The sequence below is a fragment of the Esox lucius genome, chromosome 19 (assembly GCF_011004845.1).
Source record: "Esox lucius isolate fEsoLuc1 chromosome 19, fEsoLuc1.pri, whole genome shotgun sequence".
Classification (NCBI taxonomy): domain Eukaryota; kingdom Metazoa; phylum Chordata; class Actinopteri; order Esociformes; family Esocidae; genus Esox; species Esox lucius.
This window is the reverse complement of record NC_047587.1, coordinates 20,480,295-20,496,240: the sequence shown is the minus strand read 5'-3', so window position 1 is coordinate 20,496,240 and position 15,946 is coordinate 20,480,295. Positions and strand designations below refer to the sequence as shown.

The 15,946-nt window shown below is 39.6% G+C and overlaps 1 long non-coding RNA gene across 1 annotated transcript; it reads right to left on the bottom strand.

Annotated features, from left to right (window-relative positions):
- Positions 1-604: 604 nt before the first annotated feature.
- Positions 605-2,006, bottom strand: LOC117593419. Its single transcript, XR_004574815.1, has 2 exons — positions 1,225-2,006; positions 605-1,061 (listed from the first exon to the last, which is right to left on the bottom strand). It is a non-coding gene; the product is annotated as an uncharacterized LOC117593419 (long non-coding RNA).
- Positions 2,007-15,946: the final 13,940 nt, after the last annotated feature.

Here is a 15,946-nt window from a genome sequence, read left to right as displayed (position 1 = left end):
GTCCAGTGATTTTGTGGGGAAACAGACTCATGTAAACTAGATACATGTGATGGAGACGGAAAGCTCCCTAACCTGCCAGTCCTTTGACTTCTCCAATGACAGAAATCAGGCAATAAGATTATTTTGCCCCCATTCTCCTTGTTTCTTTTTCCTTTTTGTTCATAATAGTATTGTTTTTTTATATATATATATAAATATTCCTGTAAACAACATGTTGTGGTTCAATTAACACTAAATGTTGATTTGACTAGGGGCTATCTGTGAGGTTATGCTGACCAAGATGAGAGCCATCCTGAAGAAAACCTACAACGACACTGATGAATTGCTGCATCTCCAGAATGGTACATTTTTAACATTCATGCTCATATGATAGTAATAACCTTGTGTTGGATAAAATGTTAAACCGATGTTGGATAAAATGTTCTTTAAAAAAAATCTTTAAATGCACTCAAAACTATGTATTAAGCACGTAGTAACCAGTGTGTAATCATTATAGTAAATGCACTAGATGCTTCATATTGCTACATCGATGCGGCTTCAAACTAGTGTGAGATTATTTTCTTAGAAGTTGATTCCGAGGACAAGAACATGCTTCATTGCAGTCCGGACACAGATGTTCCAGAGGACGGAGATGATGTCTCTGTAGCCAGTGATGGGTCCCTGACGCTGACTGAAGATTTCCTGGAGATGACTCCCTCCCTCCTGGATGAAGAGAGATCTCTCTCCAGCCCCCCCACTGTCATGAGCCCTGAAACCCTGAAGGTCATCATCAAGGGCACCATGTGGCAAACGTATGCCAGAGAGTGCCCGCACACCAGCAGGGCCACCGAGCCATTTGGTCTAATGAAGAATCTCCTGGTGGAGGTCAAGCGTGCCCTGGAGCACTTTGGAATCTATGTCTGCTTAGTGGAAGACAGCGTTGAGTTCAGTGAGGTGAACGCAGTGGAGGACATTGTGGAAGTTGCGTCAAAAAGGATGTCTTTGCGTTCACACGGCAACCTTGCTCAACTGCAGGCCGCATGTCGCTGTGACATGGGAGCCGTATGTTCAATGGCAAACACCTTTGCACTGGTCATCCATAACTACGTCATGCACTATTGGAGTAGCTTTTTAGTTTGTAGTGGCCAGTCAAGCACCTCAACAGAAGTCCTGGAAGAGGACCGAGAAACAACACCCACTGACAAGCAGAGACGGAACCCTGCCGGCATGTTCAATGGCAAACACCTTTGCACTGGTCATCCATAACTACGTCATGCACTATTGGAGTAGCTTTTTAGTTTGTAGTGGCCAGTCAAGCACCTCAACAGAAGTCCTGGAAGAGGACCGAGAAACAACACCCACTGACAAGCAGAGACGGAACCCTGCCGGCATGTTCAATGGCAAACACCTTTGCACTGGTCATCCATAACTACGTCATGCACTATTGGAGTAGCTTTTTAGTTTGTAGTGGCCAGTCAAGCACCTCAACAGAAGTCCTGGAAGAGGACCGAGAAACAACACCCACTGACAAGCAGAGACGGAACCCTGCCGGCATGTTCAATGGCAAACACCTTTGCACTGGTCATCCATAACTACGTCATGCACTATTGGAGTAGCTTTTTAGTTTGTAGTGGCCAGTCAAGCACCTCAACAGAAGTCCTGGAAGAGGACCGAGAAACAACACCCACTGACAAGCAGAGACGGAACCCTGCCGGCATGTTCAATGGCAAACACCTTTGCACTGGTCATCCATAACTACGTCATGCACTATTGGAGTAGCTTTTTAGTTTGTAGTGGCCAGTCAAGCACCTCAACAGAAGAATTCCTGGAAGAGGACCGAGAAACAACACCCACTGACAAGCAGAGACGGAACTCTGCCGGCTCTGCACCTCATATGTCCTCAGACCGCAAACGGAGATGGAAATCTGCTGGATTGGGGCCTCAGACATCTTCCCGCCTCAACCAGAGAAGTAAGTCCGCTGGCTCAGCTCAGTGCAGCAGAGGCTGTTTCTCCACAGACTGTTTGGGCAGCACCTCCACACAGGAAAGGAAACCACCAATAACCGGTGTCGAGCCTGTGGACCAGGATGATAGGAAGTCAGGAAAGGGGAAACTAAGAAAGATCTTGTTTCGAAAGAAGAATAAGGTGTCTCCCTTATGTACTACTGGTAAGTCTTTGTAATGTATATCTGTCTTTACTCCTGTGGGTTAAATGCCCGCACTTAAAATTAGTCTGCTTTGGGTCAGTTTAGTTCTGACATGCTTTGTGACATCAGCAGGCAGAGAATTAGTTAATAGACAAAAGAGAGCTCCAAACATCATCAAAACAGCTTCTTTTCAATGTTCCTTTCATCACTCTTAGACCACTCAGAGACAGTCCTAGCAAAAGAACTGATAAAGAAACAGTCAAAAGTAGATTTTTCTTCATAGAACATAATTTTTGAAAACAATCACATTATGTAATTGTTACCTTGAAGGGATCTGACACATTTGTTGTCCATGCTGTCAAAGTGCCAGTATAGACTTTGTTGGGTAGGGGGCAATAAACAGACATTTCACTTCTACAAAATGTACCTCAGCGGTGGTGGAGCCTTCAACAGGATGAGGGGCAGCAATCAGACCAGAGTAGAATCAAATAATGATCTCACTTCCTGTACTGCGGCTGAATGAGCACCACTTTGTCCTCTGTTGCCAAGTGAGGTTGTGCTGTGTATTTCTGTCTTTCTGTTTTGATCAATATAAGCGGTGTCAAGCCCTCTTCCCTGTCACGTTAGGTCCTATAGCAGTCAACGAACCTGAGGAAGAACCTGAGGAAGAACAGTCTCTCCTGAAGAGGACCAAAGTTGAACTGGCAAAGATATTTTGCTTCACGTGCAGGAAAAGAAGCAAAAACGTACACCCCCCCACACCAAATACTAGGGGTGTGCAAAGCAGCCAGTATTTGTATCTGTATTTGTTAAGGGGGAAAAAGTATTTGTATTTGAGTAAAATTCAAAAAACCCCGCTTCCTGAAAGTTATAAATTGCCTTTGGAACCCAGTTAAGGTACAAAAATCTATTAAACAAAATTGTGACGCAGTTATGTTTTTTCGCTTAGCCGAGCGCTCTCTGTTGCTGTGTGGAGAATGGAGATGTGTGGAGTAGCCTGTGTCAGTTACCGCTTTTATTCATTTCCCCTCCCCCGACTGAACGTCACTCACTCATCCGGGCATCTACTGCGATCTCATGAGAAAACGCAGCTTTTTGATATAATGGTTTTCTTGTTCCCGAATACAAATATTTTTTTAAGTATTTGTTTGAAATAAGTATTTGTAAAAACCACGTTATTTGTGCCTTTCCGAATACCGTATTCGGGTTCGGCTCCACCCCTAACACACACACACACATTCCATGTGTCCCTAATTCTAAATAAATACAATGACTTTCATCTGCATAATTGCAAATAGCCATCTATTGTATCATTAACAGTATTTTCACTAAGCCAGTCATATAGCCAGCATATGTTAAAAATGGAAACAGAATACTACATTGCCCATTGGCAAATTGCAGTCCCGAGCTTTGACAGAATTCGACTTCCTGTAAATGTTACTTCCTGAGAATAAATACAAATGGATGTTCTGTTGTATAACAAAGTGTAAATTAATATGATAAATTCATATGATATTTTCCCTTAATATTGTACGGTATCATTTCAGTTTCATCGATTCCGATTCTGCTTATCAAATCTGGTTCTTATTGAATCCTGGTTCCAATTCCAAAATTTGTGTGAGTGAAGTAATGCAACATATTTCAAGTAACATTTGAACATATTTTAAAAGTAAAATATTCCTAACTTTTATTCTTTGCACATTTAGGCTACAATCAATCAACGGTCAACATTGACAGGATTCAGGAAGTTTTCTTTTTCCCTTCATTTATACAAAATAAATATTATTTCTTATAAAGATATACAATTACAAACCAAAATATTTAAATAAATAATATACAAATATATGTCAGCTCATATGTGTTATAGAATGGAGAGAGATCGGAGAATGGAGCCGAGGGATACAGTACATGATGTTGTCTAGCTAAGTTAATGTTGATAGGCAGGCTTTCTAGTTTTAAAGAAAGAAATTACAAGCAAGCTGGGTAGACATTCATTTACCCACAGACCAGTTGGTAGGTTATATACAATATAATAATTATGTTATATATTATAGTAACCTAGCTAGCTTGTTGTTCCATGTACAGTTGTGCTCACAAGTTTTCATACCCTGGCAGAAATTGTTGCATTGTTTTTGAAAATATGACTGATCATGCAAAAAAAAACATTGATCTAAGGACAGAGATCATATGAAGCCATTCATTATCACATAATCACACATTAAATCATAATGGTAACAGAATTCACCCAAATGGCCCTGATCAAAAGTTTACATACTTACACAAACACACAAGGTGACACACACAGGTGAAAATGGCAATTAAAGGTGAATTTCCCACACCTGTGATAATAAAAATATAAAAGGGTAACGTAATACAAGTATTCTTTGAAATATATGAGATTCATGGTAGTACAGAGATATTTTGTTGTGCGACGGCTGAAAAGGACTGAATGGATAAATGTTTCTGAGAGACAAAAATTGGAACATCTGAGTTTATTAACAGAACCAAAGTGTACTCTGGCACAAAGATTACTGTAGATGGTCATCCATACAACAGTTGAATAGCTAACCACTATGCTATGTGAACTACAAGAGAAATCGAAAACATTGGCTGAATCTCAGATTGCATACTACTGTCCTACAGGCTCCTCGATGGCACCGTCGCGAGCATGCAGCAGTCCCAGACACACACAGCATAGTGTGTGTGCGTCCACTGCCGGGTCCAGCTCGCTACATTGGCAAGCCGACAGTGAAGTCGGCGGACGGGGTGCCGTGCTACAAGAAGCCGCTCCAGCGGCTGAAGTAGGTGAAGCCATCCTTGGCTTTGTAGAAATCACTGATTGCATACTAAAAACTTTCTCATGAAGAAAGAAGGGAGACAGAACAGAGTATGACGACCTCTTTTATAGCCATGATAGGTGCGATTTGCATATTAAAATTTTCAGTGCCTGCCTATTGGCAGGGGGTAAACTAATAGGAGCGAAGCCCCTTTGGGCAAAGTTTCCCGATATAGAACACGTCTCTAACTACTACGCTATTTAACAGGGGTGGGTGGGTCGGTCGGTCGGAAAGAGACATTCGCTCTTCTTGGCTGGCTCTGATTACACGGTCCTGCAAAAAGTCATGAGACTAATGAAAAGGAGGAAAACTAGTTTGCAAATATGTGCAGTCTCCGTAGAAAACCGGATATAAATATAAAATGAGGAAATATTTATCCAGGTATGTGTTTATTTGCTCATAAGACAAAAAGACACCAAAGTAAAAACTTTGACTTAGAGAAGTTTTACAATAAATTGCCCTCTGATTGTTGGGAAATCCTTCAAAAAACCAGGAAGAATTTACAACAGGTCTATTTGAAAAAAATGACAATCATCTACCAAAGCAAATTGTTTCAGTTTTCCATTTTATGGAAGGCCACACCAAATACTGACTTGTTTTAAAAACACCATGTTTTTGTTACTTTTCATACTTATTAACGTTATTTCATGCACAGTGCCATATCTGTATCAGATTAGACCTCAGTAAACAACACAATAACAATAACAAAATGTAAACAAGCCAGAAATACAAAAACTATTGTGGGAAATAGAGGCCTAGCTGGGACACCTGCATTGTCTGGGAATACATTACGCATTTCAAGCACAATTTCTGACCGCCCCCAGCCTACAGCAATAAGAGGCAGTCGTGCTACTAGGACTACTTCATCAGTAACGTCATAGCTGAAGCCACGCTAAACGTCTCATCTAAAACAATTAGGTCTCTTAACTGTAGGATCACCTCTCAAACCTACCTTCTCCACATGCAAGGCACAACTCCCAGAGGCTTTTGCAGAGACCCTTGAATCATTAGGTTTGGAAGCTAAGTTCTTCAACTGAACCTCTCTTGTTGGAGATGAGACATCCTCAAGCTAAATTATGTTAGATCCTATTTTTGATCTTGTCCAGTTAAATTGTCAAATAAATACATTCGAGAGACCTAGTAACTCCCTGTCTAGGCCACAAATAAAATAATGCAACTCTCTAGGGGTGGATAAATTAGAAGACCTAGTTACTCCCTGACCAGGCCACAAATAAAATCGTGCAACTCTCTAGGGATGGATACATTTGAGAGAAGACCTAGCTACTCCCTGACTAGGCCACAAATAAAATTGTTCAACTCTTTAGGGGTGGATACATTTGAGAGAAGACCTAGTTACTCCCTGTCTAGGCCACAAATAAAATTGGGCAACTCTCTAGGGATGGATACATTCGAGAGAAGACATAGTTACTCCCTGACAAGGCCACGAATAAAATCGTGCAACTCTCTAGGGGTGGATACATTCGAGAGAAGACCTAGTTACTCCTTGACTAGGCCACAAATAAAATCGTGCACCTCTCTAGGGGTGGATACATTCGAGAGAAGACCTAGTTCCTCCCTGACAAGGCCACGACTAAAATCGTGCAACTCTCTAGGGGTGGATACATTCGAGAGAAGACCTAGTTACTCCCTGACTAGGCCACAAATAAAATCGTGCACCTCTCTAGGGGTGGATACATTCGAGAGAAGACCTAGTTCCTCCCTGACTAGGTCACAAATAAAATAGTGCATCTCTCTAGGTGTGGATACATCTGAGAGAAGATCTAGTTACTTTCTGACTAGGCCTCAAATAAAATCGTGCAACTTTATAGGGGTGGACACATTCGAGAGAAGACCTAGTTACTCCCTGACCAGGTCACAAATAAATCTGCACCTCTCTAGGTGTGGATACATTCAAGAGAAGACCTAGTTACTTCCTGACTAGACCTCGAATAAAATTGTGCAACTCTCTAGGGGTGGATACATTAGAGAGAAGCCCTAGTTACTCTGACTAGGCCACAAATAAAATCTTGCAACTCTCTAGGGGTGGATACATTCGAGAGAAGACCTAGTTACTCCCTGACTAGGCCACAAATAAAATCTGAGGTCACTCAGCCCCCCCACATGCTCCAAATTCACCCAAAATTGTCTCGTTCGTTTGTGCTTCGTTTGTGCCGGTAAAAGTTTTGTTTGTGCTGCATTGGGTTTAAAAATATAAGACATTGAATTATAGACGATGACGTCACCAGCCCCCCCACATGCTCCAAATTCACCCAAAATAGTCTCGTTCGTTTGTGCTTCGTTTGTGCCGGTAAAAGTTTTGTTTGTGCTGCATTGGGTTTTAAAATATTAGACATCGAATTATAGACGATGATGTCACCAGCCCCCCCACATGCTCCAAATTCACCCAAAATAGTCTCGTTCGCTTGTGCTTCGTTTGTGCCGGTAAAAGTTTTGTTTGTGCTGCATTGGGTTTTAAAATATTAGACATCGAATTATGGACAATGACGTCACCAGCCCCCCCACATGTTCCAAATTCACCCAAAATAGTCTCGTTCGTTTGTGCTCCGTTTGTGCTGTAAAAAGTTTCGTTTGTGTTGTTTCGGTTTTTTAGATACAAAAATAATATTTTTAGGTCATTCTGAGGTCACTCAGCCCCCCCACATGCTCCAAATTCACCCAAAATAGTCTCATTTGTTTGTGCTCCGTTTGTGCCGTTAACATTTTCGTTTGTGCTGCGTTGGGTTTTAAAATATCAGAAATTAAATAAAATGTATGTTAATATTTATTAGACCTATAGGCTACAAATAAGGCTGACTGAATAAAATAGATAAGTCAATAGTCACAATATCAAAAATAGTTATAGACAGCTCTGTATTTTTGTGTGAAGTTAGTCAGTAGCCTATAGCCTATGAGCGTTTTACTTCGGTTTTGTCTATTCAATCTCTATAATGTTAGATGCTAATAAAGATGATTTAATAGAACAACATGCAACTTCTTATCAGTGTTTTTTGTAGTCCTGTAGTGTTTAATAAAAACGTAATGTTGTTCGGATATTAGGCCTATGTCACTTTTTTTTTCTGCCACTTTCTCTCTCTGAGTAAAATGGATCTGAGCGCGTGTGCCATCAATTTGTGGTTTAAATGTAACTTCAGCATTTTGGGCAAGAAAACAGCTAAACTATCCTCGAGGTGAGTACACTTTTAAAGTAGAATTGACGAAGACATTCTGTCATCACATAATTTGTTGACTAAACAATTATCTTCACTTCAGTGTCTCCTGATTGTATTTTATTTTTTAAATTATTTTTGTTGAACATTTTGTATGTCATACACTCTTGTTTTCCTACTCCTCTTAGGAGACATAGTGTGCTATTTTATGGAAGTTCGCACTCAAGTCTATTATTTTGTGTGGTATCTTTTGAAGACAGATTGTAACTTGTCAGTATTAAGTGTTTTTAAGTTTTTAAAGTAATTTTTTTTGTGGTTAATGGAATGTTCGATAGTACATAATTAAATTTGAAAAGTTAAATCATTTTGACTTAATTGAGTCATGAGTTTCCACATACATAATAATAATAATAGTAGTAATTAAATTATATATACACACAGAAACATAAATACACACACAGTAACCAGTGAAAAGTTTTAAAAAGTGTTTCTAAAAGTTTAATGTTCACTTATGCTCACTAAGGCTATATTTATTTTATCAAAAATACAGTAATATTGTGAAATATTATTCCAATAATACTGCAGTTTTATATGTGAATATATAGTAATTGTAATTGTAAGTGTAATTTACTCCTGTAATAAAAGCTGATTTTTAACATCATTAGTTCAGTGTCACATGATCCTTCAGAAAACATTCTAAAATAGCAAGCCTACTGATGTTATCAATTTGATGCTCAAGAAACATCAATTTTGAAAAGAGTTGTTATTTTCTTCTTCTGAAAACCAATATATACAACAATTCAAAGAATTCGGTTAAGTAATGTAGCCTATATAAAAAAAATATGTATTTTTAGCAAGGACATAATAAATGAATAAAAGGTTGATCAACATTGATCAAAATTAAGAACCTTTCTTAAATGAGCACCAATAATAATTGAGCATACAATCAACATTTTACTATGATTTCTAATGAATCATGTGAAATTGAAAACTGGAGTAGGTCTAATGATACAGAAAATTCTGCTTTTACATCACAGGAATAAATGACAATGTAATTATACATATAATATAATCGTAAATAGCTACAAAATAGAAAATAGCTTGTAATAATATTTCACAATATCAGTATGTTCAATAAAAAATAAAAAGCCATAGTGAGCTTAAGAGACATATAGGCCTATAGCCTTAACAATACACACGTGTATTTTTTTTTACAGTCTATGGTATAAACACAGCAAACCGATTATGGTGCGAGTATTTGTTAGAATTTTTATATTATTAACAAAACACAGCATGCAGTAAGTAAAAACACTTACCTTGAAGTTTATGTTGCATCCACACATCCTGTGATCCGCATCAGTTCGTTAAAAGTTGAAAACGCACAGGGTAACCTTTAAGTGAATATTGTGATTTGGTTTGCCGATTCTTTAGGTCTTAGGTCTTACCTTGTTACTTCAACTAGCCTACTGTTAAGAAAAAAGTGGGCTGGTGCACCGTCTATAATTTTCTCTCATTCAGTGTCTTTCCCATTCAGTTAGTTGTGCACAAACGGAGCACAAACGAACAAGAATTTGGAGCGTGTATGGGGGCTGGTGACGTCATCAACAATAATTGAATGTCTAATATTTTAAAACCCAACGCAGCACAAACGAAAATGTTACCGGTGAAAACCAGCACAAACGAAGCACAAACGATCGAGACAATTTTGGGTGAATTTGGAGCTTGTAGGGGGGCTGAGTGACCTCAGATTGACCTAAAAATGTTAATATCTAAAAAACCGAAGCAGCACCAACGAAACTTTTTAAAACACAAACCAGCACAAACGGAACACAAACGATTGAGCATAATTTGACGACGTTTTGCGTTGGTGGGGGTGGGCAACATCACGCAGGTCCTCTCTAGGGGTGGATACATTCGAGAGAAGAACTAGTTACTCCCTGCCTGGGCCACAAATAACATTTAACAAGTCTCTAGGGATGGATACATCTGAGAGAAGATCTAGTTACTCTCTGACTAGTCCTCGAATAGAATCGTGCAACTCTATTGGGGTGGATACATTAGAGAAGACCTAGTTACTCCCTGACCAGGCCACGAATAAAATCGTGCAACTCTCTAGGGATGGATACATCTGAGAGAAGACCTAGTTACTCCCTGACCAGGCCACGAATAAAATCGTGCAACTCTCTAGCGGTGGATAATTCAAGAGAAGCCCTAGTTACTCTGACTAGGCCACAAATAAAATCTTGCAACTCTCTAGGGGTGGATAATTCAAGAGAAGCCCTAGTTACTTTGACTAGGCCACGAATAAAATCGTGCAACTCTCTATGGGGGGATACATTCGAGAGAAGACCTAGTTACTCCCTGACTAGGCTACGAATAAAATCGTGCAACTCTATATAGGTGGATGAATTCGAGAGAAGACCAAGTAACTCCCTGACTAGGCCACAAATAAAATTGTCTAACTCTCTAGGGGTGGATACATTCGAGAGAAGACCTAGTTACTCCCTGCCTGGGCCACAAATTCAATTTTACAAGTCTCTAGGGATGGATACATCTCTGAGAAGATCTAGTTACTCTCTGACTAGTCCTCGAATAGAATCGTGCAACTATACAGGGGTGGATACATTTGAGAGAAGACCTAGTTACTCCCTGACCAGGCCACAAATAAAATCGTGCAACTCTCTAGGGGTGGATAATTCAAGAGAAGCCCTAGTTACTCTTACTAGGCCACGAATAAAATCGTGCAACTCTCTAGGGGTGGATAATTCAAGAGAAGCCCTAGTTACTCTGACTAGGCCACAAATAAAATCGTGCAACTCTCTAGGGGTGGATACATTCAAGAGAAGACCTAGTTACTCCCTGACCAGGCCACAAATAAAATCGTGCACCTCTGTAGGGGTGGATACATCTGAGAAAGACCTAGTTACTCCCTGACTAGGCCACGAATAAAATCCAAGCGTGCCGCACAAGCCCTGAAAAGTGAAGCCAAAACGTCTCGATCGCCCCCTTGTGGGTGGTCCTAGTATAGGTCATAAACCCCGCCTCCCCATGTTATTCAATGGGACGCGAGACCAACTAAACAATTAAATTACCCTTCAAATATCTTTTTTCCGAAGCTGGTTTCTGTCATTTACTGTAGTTTGTATCACGCTAATGTAAATTCAAGAGTTTGTTTTTAAAATAAGTTGGTTTTTAGTTAGTTATTTAATGCTCTAAAAACGGTGGTGTGACGTCGTGATTGACAGCTATCTGAGCCGAGGAGCCACTGAAGCGCCAACAGGCTTTTTTCGCGATCTTCGGAGGACTAAGGAGATTGGAGCTTTAAATTTAATCTCTAAATTTCTATAATTGATATAATTTCACACGGACATAATGGATTGTTCTGCAGTAGATTGTGCTAACCGATCTGGCATTTCCAATCAATCTTTGAATTTTTTTCGGTAAGTTAAATTTATAAGCTATTTAATTAGTAAATAAATGTAATGGGCTAGGTAACGTTAGCTAAAAGACAACAAGCCTCGTTAATAGCCATGTTAATAGCTAGCAGGTGATCATTAGCTAGAAGTTACCAATTATTTTTGTATTAGGCCTATTCTAAATTAAGGTTAAACATGAAGTAAGTTAGGCTATAACATATCGTCTAGGTTTAACAAGCAAAGGTTGTACTGTACTTAGACTTGATTGAACTCTGTTTATAGTTCAATAAGGTTAGTGAATTTGCTGTTATAAAGATTATTATTGCCGCTCCAGAAACATTTATGTACATTGAATTTAATAATAATAATCTGAATTAACATAATAAACATAAGAGTGAAGCTAACAGTATTGATTAAACAGTAAAATACGTTTAAATACACCCGAATTAGCAAAATAATCGACTTTTTATTATCATTATCCTTTTTCAGATGCAATTGCTTTTAATGATTAGATGTACGGTGATAAAATCTTTTTTTTATTGCATGTGTTACGTAAATACCCTGCTGACTACTTTTGATACCAAAACTTTTGGTGGGAAATCCAAATCCAGCATAACCCTACTGAATTTGGTCTTCCAGACACTGGGCAATATTTTTAAAAAATATATAATTTCCTAAAGGGATGAAATGAACTCCATCATGCAAAAATTGTCCAGGATCTCTATGCTTTATCTGAGGATGATGTACAATCTTTCCTCCAAGAGTACAAACAAAAGAAGACATCACACTGTTAACATAGCGCCGGGACTTGTCAATTTTTTTGGGTTGAGAAGACCTCCAGCGGCATCTCTGGGTGATGGCAGAAAGATGATTTTCATCTGAGGGAACTGCCGATGGAGGTCTTGCAAGTCCTGCTTGATCCTGGCAACAAGCTTCACGCTCTTGGTGGTCCCAAGGTTGTTGCCGCCACAGTGGACCAACAGGACATCTGGCACAGCTCTTCCTTGAAGGCACTGATTGAAGAAGGAGAGGAGATTTCTCCAAACCATGCCGCCCCAGCCAAACCACCGGACCTGGGCATTCAGGCCAGGGTTGGTCCCGATGGTCTCCCTCGCATGTTTTTCCCCACGGCGAATGTAGCTGTCCCCAATAATGTATATTTTGGGACCTGTTTATTGTAAAACAAAAAGAAAACAACATTACCTTTTAAAAAATGGATCTGGAGTAATATTAAATGTAACTTAAATTATATTTAATTTTTCAATATTTTACCAAATATACAGTAATTATTTTATTTAAATTATTTTAACTGGATTTAAATTACTGTGTATTTAGATCATTCTCATATTACAAATCTCATGGTGAAATCACAATACAATATTTTTATTTATAGATATTTCCACTTAAGTTTTATTTACTCTTGGCCTCTGTGGAGATTAATGATTGTGAGGAGGATGTTGTGTCTCTTCTTAATGCCATTTTTGTCTAAAATGTGGATACCAAAAAAAAATAATAAGACAATGACTAACAATCCAATAAAATATTGCTTCTGTATGAAAAAGCAGAAGTGAGTTGCATTAATAAACTAGTTGCTAACATACTGAATGCATGTTAACAATAAATTATAGGATGCAAACCTAGCTAAAACAGACTTCATGAGCCAAATATGAAGTTGATTTAGCTGTCTGCTAAATTGAGATTAATTGTTTATAATAGTTTAATTGTAGTAATACGAGTACTCGTATTTTACAGTATATTCATGTTTAACTTTTTTAAATATGACCTATTTAAATGTGTGGTTAGTAGGCTACTTCTATTTACCTTATTTTAATGAGGTTGGAGTGGAACGGAGCAGACACAGTTCACAGGAGCAGGACTCCACTTCCAAAACAGTGCAGCGTGTGCTTGCGATTGATTACGGTATGCGCATTCTGCGAGGGAGAGTGAGGGCGGGGCACAGGGGTGGGGCCGTTGATTTCGCGGCTTTACGGCTTTACTTCCTGCTCGCTACTGTTCATAACTACTGCGCAGAACTGGTCCCAATATCGCTATCTGCGCAGACGCAAGTCCAAGATGTCAGCGCCATATCGGGACACTGGCGGCTTCAGTTTTCACCAATGGAAAAGAGCGAAGGGGCGTCGTCCATCTTTTTTTACGGTCTATGATAAAATCGTGCAACTCTCTATGGGGGGATACATTCGAGAGAAGACCTAGTTACTCCCTGACTAGGCCACAAATAAAATCGTGCAACTATACAGGGGTGGATACATTCGAGAGAAGACCTAGTTACTCCCTGATTAGGCCACGAATAAAATCGTGCAACTCTCTAGGGATGGATACATCTGAGAGAAGACCTAGTTACTCCCTGACTAGGTCACAAATAAAATCGTGCACCTCTCTAGGTGTGGATACATTCGAGAGAAGACCTAGTTACTTCCTGACTAGGCCTTGAATAAAATCGTGCAACTCTCTATGGGGCGATATATTTGAGAAAAGACCTAGTTTACTCCCTGACTAGGCCACAAATAAAATCGTGCACCTCTCTAGGGGTGGATGAATTCGAGAGAAGACCTAGTTACTCCCTGACTAGGCTACGAATAAAATCGTGCAACTCTATATGGGTGGATGAATTCGAGAGAAGACCTAGTTACTCCCTGACTAGGCTACAAATAAAATCGTGCAACTCTATATGGGTGGATGAATTCGAGAGAAGACCAAGTTACTCCCTGCCTAGGCCATGAATAAAATTGTCTAACTCTCTAGGGGTGGATACATTCGAGAGAAGACCTAGTTACTCCCTGCCTGAGCCACAAATAACATTTTACAAGTCTCTAGGGATGGATACATCTGAGAGAAGATCTAGTTACTCTCTGACTAGTCCTCGAATAGAATCGTGCAACTCTATAGGGGTGGATACATTAGAGAAGACCTAGTTATTCCCTGACCAGGCCACAAATAAAATCGTGCAACTCTCTAGGGATGGATTATCTGAGAGAAGATCTAGTTACTCTCTGACTAGTCCTCGAATAAAATCGTGCAACTACACAGGGGTGGATACATTTGAGAGAAGACCTAGTTACTCCCTGACCAGGCCACGAATAAAATCTTGCAACTCTCTAGGGGTGGATAATTCAAGAGAAGCCCTAGTTACTCTGACTAGGACACGAATAAAATCGTGCAACTCTCTAGGGGTGGATACATTCAAGAGAAGCCCTAGTTACTCTGACCAGGCCACGAATAAAATCGTGCAACTCTATTTGCGTTGCAAGTAAAATAATGCATTTGGATGCATAACTATGATAGCGCCAATAGGACACTATCAAGAACGAAAGCTGTATATGGACAAATGGAGAGTGTGGTACATACGAAGAGCAAAGACAAAAGAAAGTCAAGTTGGCCGAGAGAGGACAAGAGTTGTAAGGCGGGAAAGGAGACAATTCAAAATGGACTAAGATGCATTTTGTTTATCCATCTGGCCGAACGGTACCAGTCACAAGATAGAGTCTCTTTCATGGAACCTCGGGTTCATGGACAATACAACGAACTGCTGACGTGAGCTTTCCAGACGGTTCTCTATCCATAGGCGTCTAAAATCGACGATCGGTCAACGTTCCCTCTGCGGCATACTGTGACGACAAAGGTGCCTTGAAATCACGACGTGGTAGCTTTAACTTGGATTTTTCCGATCCGATCAGTTCCGAAGTTAACCGAAAACTGCCATTCATAACAAGGTAAGGTAAGCCAACGTGTAGCTTTGTGAGCGCAATTTAGTTTACGGTGTATAATAATAGTTGATAGTTCAACTTACAATTTCTTAAAATATATGTTTTCATTAGCTGGATTTAAACTTGACCACACTAGCTACTAGATTAATCGATTAGGCTGTAAAAACGAAACATATTCTAGGTGGCTAGCTGATACTGTAGCTAGCTAACTGGCTTGTTAGTCACAGTGGAAGAAACTTGCTATAGTTTGCATCTCCAAACACAGCTCCAAGATCAGTTTTACGTGTTACATGATCTGGTTTTGTGGTGCGTGGTATGTTTTCTGTGCATAACCCAGACCTGTTAGAGCTTGATCTAGCTGGCAATATGGCTAGTCCTGACATCAGCCGTAATGGTACAGTTAGGGATTTGGGAACCAGTACATAAATTGCAGTAGTATTAGTAGTAACGGTTTTTTTTTTTTGTAAAGACAGTGAAAGCTAATTAAGCAGTCACAGGATGTTTTGCTATGTTTTGAGTAATGACAGAAATGCATTTCCATTCCTTCGGGTGTAAGAAGAAAAGTACTGGCCCCAATCTGACTTTCTGGATTCTTGGATATATCATTTTGTGGGTTGTATATGCACTGCATGCACAATTATTAGGCACATCATATTTCTCAAGATGTATTTTATT